The following is an 8,913-nucleotide window of genomic DNA, read 5'->3' on the forward strand; positions in this document are numbered from 1 at the left end:
GGAGCCGTCGGTCAGTGAGTGCTGAAGGAAAGCTCCAGCGCGGAGCCCGCACCCACCGGGGAGGTGTAGCCCTGCAGGCTGAGCGCCGGGAGCCGTCGGTCAGTGAGTGCTGAAGGAAAGCTCCAGCGCGGAGCCCGCACCCACCGGGGAGGTGTAGCCCTGCAGGCTGAGCGCCGGGAGCCGTCGGTCAGTGAGTGCTGAAGGAAAGCTCCAGCGCGGAGCCCGCACCCACCGGGGAGGTGTAGCCCTGCAGGCTGAGCGCCGGGAGCCGTCGGTCGGTCGGTCGGTCAGTCAGTGAGTGAGTGAGTGTGTGTTGCGCTGGAGGAAAGCTCCAGCCCGGCGTCCGTCCCCACCGGGGAGGAGTAGGCCTGCTGACTGAGCGCTGGGAGCCGGGAGCCTTTCCTGCAGTCAGTCGGTCGGTCAGTGAGTGAGTGAGTGTGTGTGCTGAAGGGAAGCTCCAGCCCGGCGTCCGTCCCCACCGGGGAGGAGTAGGCCTGCTGACTGAGCGCTGGGAGCCGGGAGCCTTTCCTGCAGTCAGTCGGTCGGTCAGTGAGTGAGTGAGTGTGTGTGCTGAAGGGAAGCTCCAGCCCGGCGTCCGTCCCCACCGGGGAGGAGTAGGCCTGCTGACTGAGCGCTGGGAGCCGGGAGCCTTTCCTGCAGTCAGTCGGTCGGTCAGTGAGTGTGTGTGCTGAAGGGAAGCTCCAGCCCGGCGTCCGTCCCCACCGGGGAGGAGTAGGCCTGCTGACTGAGCGCTGGGAGCCGGGAGCCTTTCCTGCAGTCAGTCGGTCGGTCAGTGAGTGAGTGAGTGTGTGTTGCGCTGGAGGAAAGCTCCAGCCCGGCGTCCGTCCCCACCGGGGAGGAGTAGGCCTGCTGACTGAGCGCTGGGAGCCGGGAGCCTTTCCTGCAGTCAGTCGGTCGGTCAGTGAGTGAGTGAGTGTGTGTGCTGAAGGAAAGCTCCAGCCCGGCGTCCGTCCCCACCGGGGAGGAGTAGGCCTGCTGACTGAGCGCTGGGAGCCGTCGGTCGGTCGGTCGGTCAGAGAGTGAGTGTGTGTGCTGAAGGAAAGCTCCAGCCCGGCGTCCGTCCCCACCGGGGAGGAGTAGGCCTGCTGACTGAGCGCTGGGAGCCGGGAGCCTTTCCTGCAGTCAGTCGGTCGGTCAGTGAGTGAGTGAGTGAGTGTGTGTGCTGAAGGGAGGCTCCAGCCCGGCGTCCGTCCCCACCGGGGAGTTGTGCCCGGGCCCGGGCCTCCTGCCGACGGACCGTGTGGCGCATTGTCCCGACTGCTGACTTTCTCCAGCAAAAAGGCGGAGGTGCAGTACCGCCATTTCGCCACACGAGGGACGGAATGGCACCCAACTGCCCCCTGGTGTCGAAAAAGCGCAAGGGCACCCGGGCCGGTCCGCCCCAGGCAGCGGCCGAGATGCAGCACCGGGGGCCCGGCCTGCCTGCCCTGGAGGTCTGCTATCCAGCCCTGGAGGTCTGCCTGCCTGCCATCCAGCCCTGGAGGTCTGCTATCCAGCCCTGGTAGCAGCACTGCCTGCCCTGGAGGTCAGCCTGCCAGCCCTGGAGGTCTGCCTGTTAGCCCTGGAGGTCTGCTATCCAGCCCTGGAGGTCAGCCTGCCAGCCCTGGAGGTCTGCCTGTTAGCCCTGGAGGTCTGCTATCCAGCCCTGGAGGTCAGCCTGTTAGCCCTGGAGGTCTGCTATCCAGCCCTGGTAGCAGCACTGCCTGCCCTGGAGGTCTGCTATCCAGCCCTGGTAGCAGCACTGCCTGCCCTGGAGGTCTGCCTGCCTGCCCTGGAGGTCAGCCTGTTAGCCCTGGAGGTCTGCCTGCCTGCCCTGGAGGTCTGTCTGCCTGCCTGTTAGACCTGGAGGTCTGCCTGCCTGCCCTGGCAGCAGCACTGCCTGCCCTGGAGGTCTGCCTGCCTGCCCTGGCAGCAGCACTGCCTGCCCTGGAGGTCAGCCTGCCAGCCCTGGAGGTCTGCCTGTTAGCCCTGGAGGTCTGCTATCCAGCCCTGGAGGTCTGCCTGCCTGCCCTGGAGGTCAGCCTGTTAGCCCTGGAGGTCTGCCTGCCTGCCCTGGAGGTCTGTCTGCCTGCCTGTTAGCCCTGGAGGTCTGCCTGCCTGCCCTGGAGGTCTGCTATCCAGCCCTGGAGGTCTGCCTGCCTGCCTGTTAGCCCTGGAGGTCTGCCTGCCTGCCCTGGCAGCAGCACTGCCTGCCCTGGAGGTCTGCCTGCCTGCCCTGGCAGCAGCACTGCCTGCCCTGGAGGTCAGCCTGCCAGCCCTGGAGGTCTGCCTGTTAGCCCTGGAGGTCTGCTATCCAGCCCTGGAGGTCTGCCTGCCTGCCCTGGAGGTCTGCTATCCAGCCCTGGAGGTCTGCCTGCCTGCCCTGGAGGTCTGCTATCCAGCCCTGGAGGTCTGCTATCCAGCCCTGGTAGCAGCACTGCCTGCCCTGGAGGTCTGCTATCCAGCCCTGGAGGTCTGCCTGCCTGCCCTGGCAGCAGCACTGCCTGCCCTGGAGGTCTGCTATCCAGCCCTGGAGGTCTGCCTGCCTGCCTGTTAGCCCTGGAGGTCTGCTATCCAGCCCTGGAGGTCTGCCTGCCTGCCCTGGAGGTCTGCCTTCCAGCCCTGGAGGTCTGCCTGCCTGCCTGTTAGCCCTGGAGGTCTGCCTGCCTGCCCTGGAGGTCTGCCTGCCTGCCCTGGAGGTCTGCCTGCCTGCCCTGGAGGTCTGCCTGCCTGCCCTGGAGGTCTGCTATCCAGCCCTGGAGGTCTGCCTGCCTGCCCTGGAGGTCTGCTATCCAGCCCTGGAGGTCTGCCTGCCTGCCCTGGAGGTCTGCTATCCAGCCCTGGAGGTCTGCTATCCAGCCCTGGTAGCAGCACTGCCTGCCCTGGAGGTCTGCTATCCAGCCCTGGAGGTCTGCCTGCCTGCCCTGGCAGCAGCACTGCCTGCCCTGGAGGTCAGCCTGCCAGCCCTGGAGGTCTGCCTGTTAGCCCTGGAGGTCTGCTATCCAGCCCTGGAGGTCTGCCTGCCTGCCCTGGAGGTCTGCCTGCCTGCCCTGGAGGTCTGCTATCCAGCCCTGGAGGTCTGCCTGCCTGCCTGTTAGCCCTGGAGGTCTGCCTGCCTGCCCTGGCAGCAGCACTGCCTGCCCTGGAGGTCTGCCTGCCTGCCCTGGCAGCAGCACTGCCTGCCCTGGAGGTCAGCCTGCCAGCCCTGGAGGTCTGCCTGTTAGCCCTGGAGGTCTGCTATCCAGCCCTGGAGGTCTGCCTGCCTGCCCTGGAGGTCTGCTATCCAGCCCTGGAGGTCTGCCTGCCTGCCCTGGAGGTCTGCTATCCAGCCCTGGAGGTCTGCTATCCAGCCCTGGTAGCAGCACTGCCTGCCCTGGAGGTCTGCTATCCAGCCCTGGAGGTCTGCCTGCCTGCCCTGGCAGCAGCACTGCCTGCCCTGGAGGTCTGCTATCCAGCCCTGGAGGTCTGCCTGCCTGCCTGTTAGCCCTGGAGGTCTGCTATCCAGCCCTGGAGGTCTGCCTGCCTGCCCTGGAGGTCTGCCTGCCTGCCCTGGAGGTCTGCTATCCAGCCCTGGAGGTCTGCCTGCCTGCCTGTTAGCCCTGGAGGTCTGCCTGCCTGCCCTGGAGGTCTGCCTGTTAGCCCTGGAGGTCAGCCTTCCAGCCCTGGCAGCACGGCCTACCAGCCTGCCAGCCTGCCCTCCCCAGCCACACAGCCCTGCCTGCCTGCCCTGGAGGTCAGCCTTCCAGCCCTGGAGGTCTGCCTGCCTGCCTGTTAGCCCTGGAGGTCTGCCTGCCTGCCATCCAGCCCTGGAAGTCAGCCTGCCAGCCCTGGAGGTCTGCCTGCCTGCCCTGGAGGTCTGCTATCCTGCCCTGGAGCTCTGCCTGCCTGCCCTGGAGGTCAGCCTGTTAGCCCTGGAGGTCTGCCTGCCTGCCCTGGAGGTCTGTCTGCCTGCCTGTTAGCCCTGGAGGTCTGCCTGCCTGCCCTGGCAGCAGCACTGCCTGCCCTGGAGGTCTGCCTGCCTGCCCTGGCAGCAGCACTGCCTGCCCTGGAGGTCAGCCTGCCAGCCCTGGAGGTCTGCCTGTTAGCCCTGGAGGTCTGCTATCCAGCCCTGGAGGTCTGCCTGCCTGCCCTGGAGGTCTGCCTGCCTGCCCTGGAGGTCTGCTATCCAGCCCTGGAGGTCTGCCTGCCTGCCCTGGAGGTCTGCTATCCAGCCCTGGAGGTCTGCCTGCCTGCCCTGGAGGTCTGCTATCCAGCCCTGGAGGTCTGCTATCCAGCCCTGGTAGCAGCACTGCCTGCCCTGGAGGTCTGCTATCCAGCCCTGGAGGTCTGCCTGCCTGCCCTGGCAGCAGCACTGCCTGCCCTGGAGGTCTGCTATCCAGCCCTGGAGGTCTGCCTGCCTGCCTGTTAGCCCTGGAGGTCTGCTATCCAGCCCTGGAGGTCTGCCTGCCTGCCCTGGAGGTCTGCCTTCCAGCCCTGGAGGTCTGCCTGCCTGCCTGTTAGCCCTGGAGGTCTGCCTGCCTGCCCTGGCAGCAGCACTGCCTGCCCTGGAGGTCTGCTATCCAGCCCTGGAGGTCTGCCTGCCTGCCTGTTAGCCCTGGAGGTCTGCTATCCAGCCCTGGAGGTCTGCCTGCCTGCCCTGGAGGTCTGCCTTCCAGCCCTGGAGGTCTGCCTGCCTGCCTGTTAGCCCTGGAGGTCTGCCTGCCTGCCCTGGCAGCAGCACTGCCTGCCCTGGAGGTCTGCTATCCAGCCCTGGTAGCAGCACTGCCTGCCCTGGAGGTCTGCCTGCCTGCCCTGGAGGTCAGCCTGTTAGCCCTGGAGGTCTGCCTGCCTGCCCTGGAGGTCTGTCTGCCTGCCTGTTAGCCCTGGAGGTCTGCCTGCCTGCCCTGGCAGCAGCACTGCCTGCCCTGGAGGTCTGCCTGCCTGCCCTGGCAGCAGCACTGCCTGCCCTGGAGGTCAGCCTGCCAGCCCTGGAGGTCTGCCTGTTAGCCCTGGAGGTCTGCTATCCAGCCCTGGAGGTCTGCCTGCCTGCCCTGGAGGTCTGCCTGCCTGCCCTGGAGGTCTGCCTGCCTGCCCTGGAGGTCTGCTATCCAGCCCTGGAGGTCTGCCTGCCTGCCCTGGAGGTCTGCTATCCAGCCCTGGAGGTCTGCTATCCAGCCCTGGAGGTCTGCCTGCCTGCCCTGGAGGTCTGCCTGCCTGCCCTGGAGGTCTGCCTGCCTGCCCTGGAGGTCTGCTATCCAGCCCTGGAGGTCTGCCTGCCTGCCCTGGAGGTCTGCTATCCAGCCCTGGAGGTCTGCTATCCAGCCCTGGTAGCAGCACTGCCTGCCCTGGAGGTCTGCTATCCAGCCCTGGAGGTCTGCCTGCCTGCCCTGGAGGTCTGCTATCCAGCCCTGGAGGTCTGCCTGCCTGCCCTGGAGGTCTGCTATCCAGCCCTGGAGGTCTGCTATCCAGCCCTGGCAGCAGCACTGCCTGCCCTGGAGGTCAGCCTGCCAGCCCTGGAGGTCTGCCTGTTAGCCCTGGAGGTCTGCTATCCAGCCCTGGAGGTCTGCCTGCCTGCCCTGGAGGTCTGCCTGCCTGCCCTGGAGGTCTGCCTGCCTGCCCTGGAGGTCTGCTATCCAGCCCTGGAGGTCTGCCTGCCTGCCCTGGAGGTCTGCTATCCAGCCCTGGAGGTCTGCCTGCCTGCCCTGGAGGTCTGCCTGCCTGCCTGCCTGCCTGCCCTGGAGGTCAGCCTGCCTGCCCTGGAGGTCAGCCTTCCAGCCCTGGAGGTCTGCCTGCCTGCCTTCCAGCCCTGCCTGCCTGCCTGCCTGCCCTGGAGGTCAGCCTGCCTGCCTGCTGCTGCTAGGCCGCTGCCCCGAGCCGCCGACCCCATCGACAGGAACACGAGAGAGTTTACAAGCGAGAGGAGGCCACATATTCGACACCTTTCGTGCTCGTTTTAGGGTCCTCTCCAGTCTGTTTGGACGTGTGTTATTCTGAATCTGCTGCTTTAACTCAAGGGATTCTGTCGTGATTGATGCCTTGTACTTCGCTGTATGTTTGCACTGGTGTTGTAAGTCGCCCTCTGTAAGATCATCATTTATTATCTGCCAAGAAATAAAGATCATCATAATGTTCCCCAACTTTCAGCTTCTGGGGAGTTTGTTCCAGAGTGTGACGACTCTCTCTCTATCACCATCTCTCTCTCTATCTCCATCTCTCTATCACCATCTCTCTCTCTATCTCTCTATCACCATCTCTCTCTCTATCTCCATCTCTCTCTATCTCCATCTCTCTCTATCTCCATCTCTCTATCTCCACCTCTCTCTCCCTCTCCACCTCTCTCTCTCTATCTCTCCCTCTCTCTATCTCTCCCTCTCTCTCACTGTGTGTGTGTGTGTGTGTGTGTGTGTACAGCAGTGTCCCTAGACGAGAGAGAGATCCCTAGACGGGGAAATTACTTTCAAACTGCAGTACCGAAATGTGTCCGTTAGATGGCAGCATGCACCAAGGAATGAAGGAAAGTGCAAAACAAAATGAAAAGGCACATCGCCTGGGCGAAAAATAATCGTAACAAATCAACGGGGGCATTTCTCGGAAAACTAACACCGGGGCAGTGCTCAGGGGGGTCCCACCTCGTGGCCACCCGGTTTGGGGGGCCATCGGGGCCGGCTGAAGAATCGCCCATACTCTGCCATAGGCAGCCCACGGTCCATCCGATCAGAGCAATGCCGGGCGGCCGGCAACCTATGGATCATAACACATCAACGGAGGCATGATAAGAGCATCTTTTATTATCTGCCAAGAAATATAGACCATCACAATGTTCCCCAACTTTCAGCTTCTACCACATCGCTGGGGAGTTTATTCCACTGTGTGACTACTCTCTCTCTCTCTGTGTGTGTGTGTGTGTGTGTGTGTGTGTGTGTGTGTGTGTGTGTGTGTGTGTGTGTGTACAGCAGTGTCTCCGGTTTTCCTTTTGGAATGCCTTGAAGCCGGGGGGGCTTTGCACTCATGAGAACATAGGGTGTCCTTGCCCTCCTTTCGCAGCCCAGGGCATTGAGAGATCCCTAGACGGGGAAATTACTTTCAAACTGCAGTACCGAAATGTGTCCGTTAGATGGTAGCATGCACCAAGGAATGAAGGAAAGTGCAAAACAAAATGAAAAGGCACATCGCCTGGGCGAAAAATAATCATAACAAATCAACGGGGGCATTTCTCGGAAAACTAACACCGGGGCAGTGCTCAGGGGGGTCCCACCTCGTGGCCACCCGGTTTGGGGGGCGATCGGGGCCGGTTCCGAAAATCGCTAAATCTCCCATAGCCAGCCCACGCTCCATCCGATAGAGCAATGCCGGGCGGCCGGCCGGCAACTACGGATCATAACAAATCAACGGGGGCATTTCTCGGAAAACTAACACCGGGGCAGTGCTCAGGGGGGTCCCACCTCGTGGCCACCCGGTTTGGGGGGCGATCGGGGCCGGTTCCGAAAATCGCTAAATCTCCCATAGCCAGCCCACGCTCCATCCGATAGAGCACTGCCGGGCGGCCGGCCGGCAACTACGGATCATAACAAATCAACGGGGGCATTTCTCGGAAAACTAACACCGGGGCAGTGCTCAGGGGGGTCCCACCTCGTGGCCACCCGGTTTGGGGGGCGATCGGGGCCGGTTCCGAAAATCGCTAAATCTCCCATAGCCAGCCCACGCTCCATCCGATAGAGCACTGCCGGGCGGCCGGCCGGCAACTACGGATCATAACAAATCAACGGGGGCATTTCTCGGAAAACTAACACCGGGGCAGTGCTCAGGGGGGTCCCACCTCGTGGCCACCCGGTTTGGGGGGCGATCGGGGCCGGTTCCGAAAATCGCTAAATCTCCCATAGCCAGCCCACGCTCCATCCGATAGAGCACTGCCGGGCGGCCGGCCGGCAACTACGGATCATAACAAATCAACGGGGGCATTTCTCGGAAAACTAACACCGGGGCAGTGCTCAGGGGGGTCCCACCTCGTGGCCACCCGGTTTGGGGGGCGATCGGGGCCGGTTCCGAAAATCGCTAAATCTCCCATAGCCAGCCCACGCTCCATCCGATAGAGCAATGCCGGGCGGCCGGCCGGCAACTACGGATCATAACAAATCAACGGGGGCATTTCTCGGAAAACTAACACCGGGGCAGTGCTCAGGGGGGTCCCACCTCGTGGCCACCCGGTTTGGGGGGCGATCGGGGCCGGTTCCGAAAATCGCTAAATCTCCCATAGCCAGCACACGCTCCATCCGATAGAGCAATGCCGGGCGGCCGGCCGGCAACTACGGATCATAACAAATCAACGGGGGCATTTCTCCGAAAACTAACACCGGGGCTGTGCTCAGGGGGCTCCCAGCTATCAGCCACCCTATCCCGGGACCGATGGGAGCACTTTAAAATTTTCGAGTCAGGGGACCAGACGGCCGAGTGAAAAACTTTGAAAAATATTCTATCTCCTCACTCCCATTGACTTTACATTAGGGCGACCAGGCGGCCGGCGGAAAAAAAATCATAACAAATCAACGGGGGCATTTCTCCGAAAACTAACACCGGGGCTGTGCTCAGGGGGCTCCCAGCTATCAGCCACCCTATCCCGGGACCGATGGGAGCACTTTAAAATTTTCGAGTCAGGGGACCAGACGGCCGAGTGAAAAACTTTGAAAAATATTCTATCTCCTCACTCCCATTGACTTTACATTAGGGCGACCAGGCGGCCGGCGGAAAAAAAATCATAACAAATCAACGGGGGCATTTCTCCGAAAACTAACACCGGGGCTGTGCTCAGGGGGCTCCCAGCTATCAGCCACCCTATCCCGGGACCGATGGGAGCACTTTAAAATTTTCGAGTCAGGGGACCAGACGGCCGAGTGAAAAACTTTGAAAAATATTCTATCTCCTCACTCCCATTGACTT

The sequence above is a fragment of the Amia ocellicauda genome, unplaced genomic scaffold (assembly GCF_036373705.1).
Source record: "Amia ocellicauda isolate fAmiCal2 unplaced genomic scaffold, fAmiCal2.hap1 HAP1_SCAFFOLD_71, whole genome shotgun sequence".
Taxonomy (NCBI): Eukaryota; Metazoa; Chordata; class Actinopteri; order Amiiformes; family Amiidae; genus Amia; species Amia ocellicauda.